This window comes from Cervus canadensis, chromosome 8 (assembly GCF_019320065.1).
Source record: "Cervus canadensis isolate Bull #8, Minnesota chromosome 8, ASM1932006v1, whole genome shotgun sequence".
NCBI lineage: Eukaryota > Metazoa > Chordata > Mammalia > Artiodactyla > Cervidae > Cervus > Cervus canadensis.
Genome location: NC_057393.1, coordinates 13,973,887 through 13,987,208, shown reverse-complemented (window position 1 = coordinate 13,987,208; position 13,322 = coordinate 13,973,887). Strand labels below are relative to the sequence as shown.

Here is a 13,322-nt window from a genome sequence, read left to right as displayed (position 1 = left end):
GTGAAGGCCCGGGGCAAGGGAGAGTCTGGTACAAGGAGGACTGGAAGGTAAGGAGGGGGCAGCACCTCAGTTTGCCAAGTGAGGAGTGGATGGTGAGGAGCAGAGAGAAAAGAGGAGGAGAAGCCATGTCACGATGGGTCTCATGGTACTTGGAAAGTTTGGACTTTGCTCAGAGGCAGTAGGAAGCCACAGAAGGTTTTAGGCAAAAAGGGACAGTCAGATTTGCATTGCCTAAAGGTCCTTGGACTGCAAGGCGATCCAACCAGTCAATTCTAAAGGAAATCAGTCCTGAATATTCATTGGAAGGACTGATGCTGAAGCTGAAGCTCCAATACTTTGGCCACCTGATGCAAAGAACTGACTCCTTGGAAAAGACCCTGATGCTGGGAAAAACTGAACGCAGGAAGAGAAGGGGACGACAGAAAATGAGATGGTTGGATGGTATCACTTCGATGGCCAAGCTTCCAGAGTTGGTGATGGACAGAGAAGCTTGGCATGCTAAAGTCCATGGGGTCGCAAAGAGTCGGACACAACTGAGTGACTGAACTGAACTGAAAGGTCAGTGTGAGCGTGTGTGGTGAGTGCACTGGTAGGGGACACGGTGGGAGATGGTGAGGACACTATTGCGGCAGCTGGGAAAGACGCAGCTGGGTGTCTTGACAGCAGAACCCCAGAGAAAGGCCCTTGGCATCTCTGATCTTTCCTAGAAGTTTCTCTTCCCTGCCTCGTGTTGCCTCTTCCTTTCAATGTACAGCCTCCCAAAACTTCATCATTATCCGAGCAGGCCTGGATCCACTGTCAGCACTCACCCCCTCTCGAGGTAAGCCAGACGTTAGCAGGACAGAGACCACTCCCTGCCCCTCGAGCATGCCCCACGGGGTGCCTCTATTCCAGGGCTTATCAAGGTATTCAGAAACAAGCTGGCTTCTGGCTAGGGTATCTTTGCCAAGAGAATACGAGCTGATGCAGTCACTACGGTGGTCGCTTCTGGCTCCTCCTGTCCTCTGGTGCCCATCCCCAGGGGCCGTCGGACCATCTACCCAAGAGAGATCGCTGTTGTAACACAAGGCAGAGAACAAGAGTTCAATTTTTGCCTTTTCAGTTTTGAAAGCCAAGGTCCAGTGATGGAACAAAAGATCTGGAAGGCTGTGTGGCCAACCCAAGCCAATTCCCACATGCCCAGGAGAGAAGATCCAGTGAGTCCCAGTGAGGACTGGGTAGTCGGGGGGTGAAGGGGAGCAAGAGGCTGAGGTGGGCTTGTCTTCCTTGGCTGAATTCCTGTGTATACTATGAGTGGGGAGAGGGGAAGCAGGGAACACAACAGAACCTAAGTACGTTTGAAGATCTCTGAGCAGAAATGGGTATGTGCCCAGCCAAAGGACGCAGGAAAGGGCTCGGGTCTGTGCCCAGGAAAGGGGTTTGGATTCTGTTCTAACAGCTTTGGGAAGCCAGTGGGGATGAACCAGGGCTGATGAAGTCTGACTTACAGTTTTTAAAGACACTTTGGAAGAACTGAATCTGAAGTTCCAATACTTTGGCCACCTGATGCAAACAGCTGACTCACTGGAAAAGACCTTGATGCTGGGAAAGATTGAAAGCAGAAGAGGGCAACAGAGGATGAGATGGTTGGATGGCATCACCGATGCAATGGATATGAACTTGGGCAAGCTCTGGGAGATGGTGAAGGACAGGGAAGCCTGGCAAATTGTAGTCCATAGGGTTACAAAGAGTCGGACATGACTGAGTGACTGGACAACAACAAAGACACTCTGTTCAGGGTGGAGAATGGAATAAAGCAATGAACCTTTTGGTGTGGAAAGGAGAGAAAACTTTTTGTTACTTACAACCCATGATCCTTCCTAGGAGAGTGAACTCCATTATATGAAAGACCCTTCTGTCCCACTGTCAAAAATCTAGGGGCAGAGGCTGGAATAAATTGAATTTCAGTGTATAAGAAAAGGGAGGGATTTTATTTATTCTTGGCAACTGTTCTTCTGAGAGAGGACAGAAATATGGAGAGAAAAGGAAAGATCAAATAAAAGTCCAAAGATCACAGCCCCAATTTAGAAATGTTTGGGGGAATTTTTAGCAACAGGCATACTGAACTCTGAATTTTAAGTTATATGTACCTTAAAGTGGGCTTCCCAGGTGGTGCTAGTGGTAAAGAATCCCCCCGCCAATGCAGGAGATGCAAGAGTTGTGGGTTCGATCCCTGGGTTGGGAAGACCCCCAGGAGAAGGAAATGGCAACCCACTCCAGTATTCTTGTCTGGAAAATTCCAAGAACAGAGGAGCCTGGTGGGCTACAAAGAGTCAGACATGACCCTTTGGGATCACAAAGAGTCAGACATAACTGAGTGACTGAACACAGCACATCTTAAGCTATAAATCCTTTCAGTTCCCCTAAAGTTTCAGTAGTCTGCATGCACAGTAAGAGGGTGTGTGTGTATATTACAGAAAAGGGCTTCATCTGGATTAACATGGCACAGGAAAAAAACAACATGTGTGGGATCATTAACAGAATTTCAGGGTTGCTCAGACTGTGGAATCAGTGGTGTCCCTAAAACTTCAACTACTCACCCTTCTCTCAGAAAACATGGCAGGGCACTGACCTGGGAAGATCTGTAGAATGCAGATTGGAAGCATTATTACTTAGAATTTAAGGAGCATGTCATCACCAGCTGGTATCTGATCTGTAAACACTTAGGTGTTTATAAATTAATTTTACGTTTTACCTAAAACTGACATGACATTATAAAAAAGGCTGTCCTTGAGAAATTATCACCCTCTGGTTTTGGAGTTGAAGATTATTCTGAGTAAGAACTGCAAGATCTTCTTAAGAAGTGATCAGGTGGTGTCTAGTACAATTTAAACACATACTTCCTCTGACTCTGCAATAAGGACTCTGCCCTACAATATCAAAACCCCAGAATGTCAGGAGAGATGCATAGTAATTATTAGAGGATCCTTTATAATAATAACAAAATATAAACAAAACCCCCAACAACAACAAAACCCAACCTGGAAACAACCTGAATGTCCTTCAACAGAAGACTGGTTATTAAAATCATGGTTACTGTAGACTGAATGTTTGCGTCCTCAAATTCATGTGTTGAAAACTAACCCTCAACATGATGGCAATTGGAGCTGGGGCTTTTGGAGGGTGCTTGGTCATGAGAGTGGGGCCCTCATGAGTGGGGTTAGTGCTCTTAAAAAAGAGACCCCATGGAGCTCCCTCCCCTCTTCTGCCACATGAGGACACAGTGAGAAGGTCATCCCTGAAACAGGAAGCAGGTCTTCACCAATCACTGGACCTGCCAGTACCTTGATCTTGGATCTCCTAGCCTCCAGACTGTGAGGAATAAATTCCTGTTGTTTATAAGCCACCCGGACTGTGATATTTCTGTTACAATGGCCTGAAAGGACTAAGAAGACAATGGTACATCCTCACAAAGTGATGCAACAGAGCTGTTAAAGAAGAATGACCCAGATCTATCTCATGAGCTGGAACAATACCTGGACATATTGCTATATATTTTTTTTTAACAAAGCAGGTTTAGGAATACTATGTTTCCCCATTTCATCTGGGGGAAAAAAAACCCAGCAGGTCAATGTGTTTTTATAAGCATTAAAAAAAAATTAGTGTACATATCAAAATAGCAATCCTCAGACAGTTAGGATTAAAAGGAGAGAGGGAAAGACCATCAACTTAAAAATATATATACCTATATAAATCTACTTCTGCTTCATTGACTATGCTAAAGCTTTTGACTGTGCAGATCACAACAAACTGTGGAAAATTCTTCAAGAGATGAGGATACCAGACCATCTTACCTGCCTCCTGAGAAATCTGTGTGCAGGTCAAGAAGTAACAGTTAGAACTTGACATGGAATAACAGACTTGTTCCAAATAGGGAAAGGAGTACGTCAAGGCTGTATATTGTTACCTTGCTTATTTAACTTATATGCAGAGTACATCATGCAAAATGCTGGACTGAAAGAAGTACAAGCTGGAATCAAGATTGCTGGGAGAAATATCAATACCCTCAGATATGCAGATGACACCACCCTTATGGCAGAAAGTGAAGAGGAACTAAAGAGCCTCTTGATGAAGGTGAAAGAGGAGAGTGAAAAAGTTGGCTTAAAGCTCAACATTCAGAAAACTAAGATCATGGCATCTGGTCCATCACTTCATGGGAAATAGATGGGGAAACAGTGGAAGCAGTGTCAGACTTTATTTTTTTGGGCTCCAAAATCACTGCAGATGGTGACTGCAGCCACCAAATTAAAGGACCCTTGCTCCTTGGAAGAAAACCTATGACAAACCCAGACAGCATATTAAAAAGCAGGGATATTACTTTGCTGACAAAAGTCTATATAGTCAAAGCTATGGTTTTTCCAGTAGTCATGTATAGATGTGAGAGTTGGACTATAAAGAAGGCTGAGTGCTGAAGAATTGATGCTTTTGAACTGTGTGTGGTGTTGGAGAAGACTCTTGAAAATCCCTTGGACTGCAAGGAGACCCAACCAGTCAATCCTAAAGGAAATCAATCCTGAATATTCATTGGAGGGACTGATGCTGAGGCTGAAACTCCAATACTTTGGCCACCTGATGTGAAGAGTTGAGTCATTGGAAAAGACCCTGATGCTGGGAAAGATTGAGGGCAGGAGGATAAGGGGACAACTGAGGATGAGATGGTTGGATGGTATCATGAACTCAATGGACTTGAGTTTGAGCAAACTCCAGGAGATGGTGAAAGACAGGGAAGCCTGGAGTGTTGCAGTTCATGGAGTCACAAAGAGTTGGACGTGACTGAGTGAGTGAACAACCATATAATACTTTTATATTGTGTGATGTGGTTCTATACTTGCACAATGAAGTAGGAAAAAATCCTGAATTATGCTGAGCAAGTGCTATCATTCCAAGCAGTGAGGTGGAGGGGTGTCCTGGGGTTTTGTGAATATCTGATATTTCCCTGGGGCACAAAGCAGGACAACACAGTACTTGATTCTCTAAGGGTCCAGCCCCAAGTATTGCCTTTTGCACAAGAGTGTGTGAATGTGGGTAGTGTTAGAAAACGCCGCGGGGAGAAAAAGCCACCTCTAAGGACCGTTGATGAAGGCCTTTATTGGGCGGTAGCTCTCGGGCAGAACTCCCGGGGGCGGGTGAGCGAGGAGACAAAGGGAGTCTGCGAGGTATGAGGGGTGGGGAGGGGTTTTATAACCAGGGCCGCGTCCAAGCCAGGTCTTTTCATATAAGGAAGAAAGCGTGGGCTACAGTGGCAGTTGGTGACCACGGGCTCCGGGTTGGTACCTGATTGGACCAGGCTGCAGGGGGTCGGTCCCCGGAAGTTTAGCCAGCCTCCGGAATTTGCCTTGCGGCACTTTTCCCAGGCATGTCTCAACATACCCGACCTTTCAGGTAGGTAAGTGGGGGCGGGGGAGGAGCGGTATAGCTTCAGGCAGTCCTTTTAAACCCGTTACCCTATGCATCTTCATCCACAAACCCTCCTGAATAACCAAAGTTGAAAAAGAACAGTGTTGAAGATGGGGTTTCTAAGATGGAAGCTGACTTTCCTTATGCAAACAGAGTAGGTGGAAAATTTGACAAAACCCTGGAGATGGCTGGCAGAGTCTCAGGAAAGCTTAAATTATCTCCAGGCTTGAATTTTCCTAGTAGAGACTTAAATTTTCCTCATCCTGTTGCATGGAGAGTCCAGCTGGCAAAGGATTCCCGAGTAACATGGGCCCCTGCTGGCCATTTTTCTTTCCCTCTTCTTCCTGTCTCTCCACTTCCTCTGTGCGTGTGTGTGTGCATGTGTGTGTGTGTGCATGTGTGCACGCACGTCGGTGCTCAGTCATGTCTGACTCTTTGCAACCCCATGGACTATAGCCTGCCAGGCTCCTCTGTCCATGGGATTCTCCAGGCAAGAATACTGAAGTGGGTTGCCATTTTCTCCTCCAGAGGATCTTCCCAATCATAGGATTGAACCCACATCTCTTGCATCTCCTGCATTGGCAGATGGATTCTTTACCACTGTGCCACCTGGAAAACCCTGAGGTCTATCTATCTCCGCATTTCCTTTCTCCCCACTTTCCTTCTCAGTCTCTACTTCCTGTGTCTACTTCTAGCCTGTCTCTCCTCATCTAACCTGTCTTAACTTGCCGCTTAATGCCCTGGGGCTGGCCTGGGAGCAAAGACCCCTCTTGGTCTCAGCTCTTCCAGAGTTGGCCCCTTAGGGAGAGGGCTGTGCCTCGTAGCCTCCTCTGGTTTCACAAAGCAGTGGGACTTGGAGTTTTATCAGCTGGGTTTCTTTCTTGATTTAGTTTTCTCTTTGCTCTACCCCTTATCAGCTCCAGTGTGAGGAAGGCGAGGAGGCAGACATGGCTTTGGGAAGCTTCTTCATCAGGTGAACCAGGACTTGGACTGGAAAGAAAAGGCTGAGAGGGGGTCCAGGCTCTGCAAATGGGGCTGGGCAGTGGAGAGCTGACCATTCAAGTTCCCTCGGTTTCCTCAGTCCTCAAGATTTAACAAGAGGCAAGTGGCCACTGGCTTTTCAAACAGTGCCTGCCAGGAAGGTTTGTAAAGCACACTCCTTCAGGGTCCTGGCCAGAGCTCCAGCAGACTGGGGCTTGGGCCATTCAGTATAAAAAATATTAAATGAACAATGACTCTCTGCACACAAGTGGCAACTTTCCACTTGGGGAGGGGGTGGATTTTCCACTTGAAAAGCTAATGAAAACCAGTCATGGTGAAAAACCCAACCAAAGAATGAATTTCGACTTTCTTTTCTTTAAGAAGAGAACACCACCAAGTTCTGGGTGGTTCTCTGTGGAATCTAGACTCAGGGAGAAGAGGGGACTGTGACTTTTGGAGTCCCCCAGACTCCCATTGGAAACTGGGCCTTGGGGTTGGACAGGAGGCTGAGTGGGGTTGTCCATGGCTGGTGAGGCAGAAAATGTGTTCAGTCTTTAGGGGGGTGTGGGGAATGTCTGGGCAGAGATTTCTGGAACATCTAAAAATAGTGGGAAAGTCGGAGTTAGAGAGCTGGAGAGAGACAGGAACTCAGCTGCTTTAATAAACTTGACACTTTCTTAGCTGTTTCTTTTTTAGTTCCTGTGCTGAGGTGGCTACAGGAGGAATCTGGGCTGAGTCTAAAATGCTCCAGGTGTGATAGTCTCTGTTCATGGCTTAATGAGACAAATGGCCTTTCCTTCTCAGCATGCTGCTTCACTGGGGCACTGGATCTAGATGGATCCTCCCATCCGCCAGAAACCCCTGCCTCCAGGAACCTTCTGAGTTCATCCCACTCTGGCTCTCCTCCTCCATCCTCCAGGGCACTAACAACATGGCTCATTTCTACTGCTTCTACTGTCCTGTGATCTTTTAGATGCTCTCTCTCTTTCCACTTAACATTTGATGGCTCCCTATTACTTCCAGAAGTTTGTTTTTAGGTTGCCATTCAAAGCTCTTTAAAATCTTGCCCCTGCCTCTAGCTGCACCTGCCATCACTACCCCGAAATCCTCTTAACTTCCAGAATGAAGCCAAGGATGTATGCCCCTATGTGTACTCATTTACACCCAGGTGCTTTTGCATATGTGCTCCTGCTCCAGGAGTTCCTTTCCCTTCTGTTTTGCCTGCTGTGGATTCTCTGAGTCCTTCGAGAAGCAGCTCAGATCCTGTTCTGCCCTTACCGCTGCCTGCACTACTTTGAAAAGTCAGTCCTGAGCTCCCAAGGCAGAGTGGCAGGCTCCAGTGGGAGTGCTTTGGACACCAAGTGGCAGCTATTAAGACCATGGCCACATTCATCCTTCAGAGCCGCAGGGTCCTTGTCTGTAAAATGGAAATAATGGCACCTCCGGCATGAGGGGAGGGGAGGGTTGCAAATGAAGCAAAGTCTGCAAGACCCCTGGAAGCACCCTGTTAATTGCTGATTTGTTGTTGTTCAGTTGCCAACTCTTTGCCACTCCATGGACTGCAGCACACCAGGCCTCCCTGTCCATCACCAACTTCCAGAGTCTGCTCAAACCCATGTCCATTGAGTCAGTGATGCCATCCAGCCATCTCATCCTCTGTCACCCCTTCTCCTCCTGCCCTCAATCTTTCCCAGCATCAGGGTCTTTTCCAATGAGTCAGCTCTTCCCATCTGGTGGCCAAAGTATTGGCGCTTCAGCTTCAGCATCAGTCCTTCCAATGAATGTTCAGGACTAATTTCCTTTAGGATTGACTGGTTTGATCTCCTTGCAGTCCAAGGGACTCTCAAGAGTCTTCTCCAGCATTGCAGTTTGAAAGCATCAATTCTTCACGGTCCAGTTCTCACATCCATACATGACTACTGGAAAAACCATAGCTTTGACTGTATGGACCTTTGTCTGCAGAGTGATTATATTATTAGATGGTGGACATTTGGAGAATTTTAACATATGAATTTGGGGGGATACTGTCTAACTCATAATAAAGGCCTGTCAGGAATCCTACCCCCTCCAGGGAGCCTTCTGCAGCCACACAAACTCATCTCACCTCCCTTCTCTGGAACTCCGACAGCCCAGAATGTCTGAGGAACACAGTGGTCAGGGCATGCCTGGCCACCTTGGGTATTCACATTCTGTCTTTCCGAATCCGGACTTAACTTCAGGTGGATAGCATTTGTAATTTTTAAAAACAAGCAGAGCACGGCAGAAACTCCTATCTGATGGTATCAGGACTGGTGGTTAGGCGGTAAATTGAAAATCTGAGAAGAATACCTGCAAAAGGCTTCCTAACATCATGGGCCCAGCGGGCAGTGGGCGGCAGGTTTACACGGGGCTGGAGAGCTGAGGTCAGCCACTGTAGGGTTAAATGGAAGCAGCAGCCCCTGAGACGAAGGAAGACTGAGTGCAAAGGGGTCCAACCTCCCACTGAGAGTACATTTCAATTTTTTTTAAATTATGTTTTTAATTGAAGTATACATAATTGCTTTACAATATTGTGTTGGTTTCTGCCACACATCAACATGAATCAGCTGTAGGTATACATGTGTCCCCTCCCTCCTGAACCCCCCTCCCACCCCGTCCCACCCCTCTAGGTTGTCACAGAGCACTGGTTTGAGCTCCATAAGTCATATAGCAAATTCCCACTGGCGATCTATTTCACATGTGATAACGTATATGTTCCCTTGCTACTCTCTCCATTTGTCCCACCCTCCCCTTCCCCTCCTATGTCTGCAAGTCGGTTCTCTATGTTTGCATCTCCATTGGTGTATGGAGATTACTTTAAAAACTAGGAATAAAACTACCATATGATTCAACAATCCCACTACTGGTCATATACCCTGAGAAAACCATAACTGAAAAAGACATGTACACTCCCCTTTCACTGTAGCACTGTTTATAATAGCTAGGACATGGAAAGGCTTCCCTGGTAGCTCAGTTGGTAAAGAATGTGCCTGCAACTCAGGAGACCCTGGTTCGATTCCTCGGTCAGGAAGATCCACTGGAAAAGGGATAGCCTACCCACTCCAGTATTCTTGGGCTTCCCTAGTGGCTGAGCTGGTAAAGAATCCACCTGCAATGTGGGAGACCTGGGTTTGATCCCAGGATGGGATCCCAGGAATGGCTACCCACTCCAGTATTTTGGCCTGGAGAATTCCATGGACTGTATATTCCATGAGATTGCAAAGAGTCGGACATGACTGAGCAACTTTCACTTTCACTTTTAGAACTTGGAAGCAACCTAGATGTCTATCAACAGATGAAAGGATAAAGAAGTTGTGGTACATATTATACAATGGAATATTACTCAGCCATAAAAAGGGATCTTCCCTACCCAGGGATCGAACCCAGGTCTCCTGCATTGTAGGCAGATGCTTTGCTTTCTGAGCCACCGGGGAAGTTGTTCATAAAAAGGGACACATTTGAGTCAGTTCTAATGAGGTGAATGAACCTAGAGCCTATTATACAGAATGAAGTAAGTCAGAAAGAGAAAAAGCAAATATTGAATAATATCACATATATATGGAATCTAGAAAGATGGTACTGATAAAGTGATTGAGAGTACATTTTTAAAACAAACAACCAGCAACACTCCAGACCATTTTAGACTTCTTTTATCTGATACCCGTGTGTCAAAGGAAGGGGCCACACAACATGGGGGCTTTAAAAGGGGAAAAAATCCTGGACCAAGTGAGGAGCCCCAATGGAACCTGGCTTCAGAGAAATAAGGTAGTCTTCTGAGGGTTAAACTATGAAACAAATATAATAGTTCAGAGCAGAGAGGAGCAAAGAACTTTGTTTTACCTGATTCATAGTATTAACATAACCAAAGGAGAATGTGGTCCTCAGAAGCATGTGTGTGTGTCAGTATGAATGTATGTGTGTATATGTGCTGTTGTGTGTGGTTGTATGTATGTGGATGCCCGAGAGTGAGCATTTGTGTGGTTGTGCATGATCATGTGTGTGTGTATGTGTGTGTGTCTGTGTGTGTGTGTGTATACGGCTAAGCAGACCCAGGCAAGGGACAGCAAGCCTTAGCAAAGCCAAGTAGTGTGTTCTTGCCTTTCTCCAGGGGAAAAAGAGGGCCCCTGGGCTAGGAACTTGAGTGGTCTGTGCTGAAGGTCTGTCCATTCAGGGAGATGGGTACATCAGTGGTATCAAGTTGTACAGTGCAATGCCTCTGTGGTTAATATCATCCCCATCAGCCAATGCTCCAGGCATTGGATTTTGAGCTCGCTCAGCCACTGACTGTCATTGGACTTGCCAAGGACTCTCCCCGCAGGGAGGGGATGTGCCCATGAGCAGAAGTGCTGACCCAGCCCATGGGGACAGAGACTCAGAGCCTGGACTGGCGTTGGCCTGCCTAGGAATGAATCCCAGCTCCTCTTCTCACTAGCTGGTGTCCTTTGGAAAGTTTCCTAACCTCTTTGAGCTCCAGTTTCCTCATCTTTGAAGTGAATTTAATAATAGTACCTGCCACACAGACTGTTGTGAGGATGAATGAGATGATCCATGTAAAGAGTTTAGCACCGTGGCAAGTATATCCCAGGCTTTTTAAAAAACATAAGCTGTTATCATCGTAATTATAAATATTATAATAAATAAGCATGTGTGCATACTAAATTGCTTCCGTCATGTCTGACTCATTGTGACCTTATGGACTGCAGCCCACCAGGCTCCTCTGTCCATGGGATTCTCCAGGCAAGAATACTGGAGTGGGTTGCCATGCCCTTCTCCAGGGGATCTTCCCTATCCAGGGATGGAACTGGCGTCTCTTACATCTCCTGCATTGGCAAGTGGGTTCTTAACCACTAGCGCCACCTGGGAAGCCCCAATAAAGCCCCGGTTTTATTTTTCATACATCAGTCATGTGCCCTTGAGAAATGGATCCCTTCCCACGGGCTGGCTGTGCAGTAAACTTCATGAGGACATATTCTGCTTCTTCATCTGGAACCCCAGTGCTGGGCGCTGGGTCTGAGATAACAGATGCTCACTTAGTGTTTGCTGAAGAAATAATTGGGTGTGTTAGTGGTGGTCGGGGGGAGGGGAGTTTGGAAGCCCATAAGTCCAGGGATTCTTTACTGCTGAGCCACTGTTAGCAGGCAATGCAGGAGGCGCAGAAGACGCAAGTTTGATCCTTGGGTTGGGAAGATCCCCTGGAGAAGGAAATGGTAACCCTCTCCAATATTCTTGCCTGGGGAATCCCAAGGACAGAGAAGCCTGGTGGGCTGCATTTCATGGGGTCGCAGAGTCGGACATGACTGAGCGACTGAACAACGTCAACAAGGTCCAGGGATGCAGTGAATTCATGAAGGTATGCTCCCTACACACTTGTGCCTGGTGACCAGTCTCTTTTTCCCTGGGGACGGCTGACCCCAACCTGCCCCACACATGGCTCACTCTTAGGGGAGAGAGTCGGGGAGTCTGCAAGAGCTCCTGGTGCAGTCACTCAGTCAACAGGCCAAGGCTAGGGTCATTTCTCCAAACTTCCCAGGCTGTCGAACTGAGTCGTCTGCACCTGCTATTGTTTTAGAGCCGTCCGGAGGCAAGTGGAAGTGGTGCTGAGCCACGACACATCCTCCCATGCCTCGTTACTTATTCTTATTCAGTGGGTTCCGTGGACCAGCAAATCGCCCTCAGCTAGGAGCTTGTTAGAAGTGCAAACGCCCAGACCAGACCTACGGAATCAGAACTTGCATTTCAACAAGATCTGCAGGGGCCGTGTGTGCGTATTAAAAGCATGAGAGCGCTGCTCAAGGGCAACTGCTACAGGGAAGCTGCGGTTCAGTCACCTCTGGAAGAGAAGCCAGCGGCCCAAGAGTCACTGTTTCCCCCCCACTTCAGAAAGTGCTCCCGGGGTCTGACCAAACGGATGAAGCCCCTGGGGGCGTGCAGTCACACTTGTGCCTTCTGGCCACAGGATCGCCCTGCTCTTTTCTGAGACGCTCATTCTTCTCAACAGTCTTGCCTCTCCCCACAATGGTAATGAGAAACCTCTGCTGTTTGTGGATGGAATCAGTCTTTGTTTCCTGGAAAAGCGTGTTTTTAATTCAAGGAAGCTATTAACACAAGCGGTACTGCTGTGAGTTTAAAGCACCCCTCTGTGGTACCACCCCAGGCCGCGGCATGCATGCACCCTCTGGCACTTAAGGAGAAAAGGGGATGCTCAGATGCCCAGATGATCTCCGCCCCCCTCTTCCGCATCTTTCTGCATCTGCCCAGCTGTGCAGACCTAGCACCCAGGAACACCCTCCCTGCACTCTCCCCGCCGCTTAACCTGCTCAGAAGAGAACACAAACATATGTCAGTGACAACGCAGTAAAACCCAGTGTAGCCCAAGAACTCCTAAATCTTCCAAACTGCTGTCTGCACTTCCGCTAATGTTATACCCTAGCGTGCCTGAGGGGACCCGCCCCCCGGGTCCAGCCCCAGCACCTGCAGTCCAGCACCTGCTCATTCTGGCTGCTTCGGGAAATGCCAGGTCTCCAGGTACGAGGCTCCTCCTGGCTGCCCCTTCCAGAGCTGGGGACAGCGAAGGAGCCAGGGCCGACGTGGGTTGGAGAATAGAAAACGGAACCCAGAACTCTCCCAACTCTTGTAAGGCTCCTTTAGTTTGCACGTGGAAAACCAACCTACCAGCCAGCAAACGAATACATTCTGTGAATCGGGCACGGGAATGCCAGGGCAGGACAAGGACAGTTCCCAGTGGGTAGGGTTGTGGCAGAACAGTGGCATTTCTTTCCCGAGCGGCCCTATGCTGCAGAGCTAAGCTAGTGCCAGGCGCTCAGTCGTGTCCGACTCTCTGTGACCCCACGGACCACAGCCCACCAGGTTCCTCTGTCCATGGGGTT

The 13,322-nt window shown here is 47.7% G+C and overlaps 1 long non-coding RNA gene across 8 annotated transcripts in view; it reads right to left on the bottom strand.

Annotated features, from left to right (window-relative positions):
- Window positions 1–13,322, bottom strand: part of LOC122445887 — a 103,080-nt gene that overhangs the window by 37,544 nt on the left and 52,214 nt on the right. The window contains exon 5 of one of the 8 annotated variants that reach the window (XR_006270716.1): window positions 8,746–8,827. The exons of 5 other annotated variants lie outside the window; for them this stretch is intronic. This is a non-coding gene — a long non-coding RNA (uncharacterized LOC122445887). Of the gene's footprint in view, window positions 1–2,579; window positions 2,622–8,745; window positions 8,828–11,630; window positions 12,501–13,322 lie in introns of those variants that run through there. 2 more of the 8 variants (XR_006270715.1, XR_006270714.1) reach the window with 2 other exon arrangements.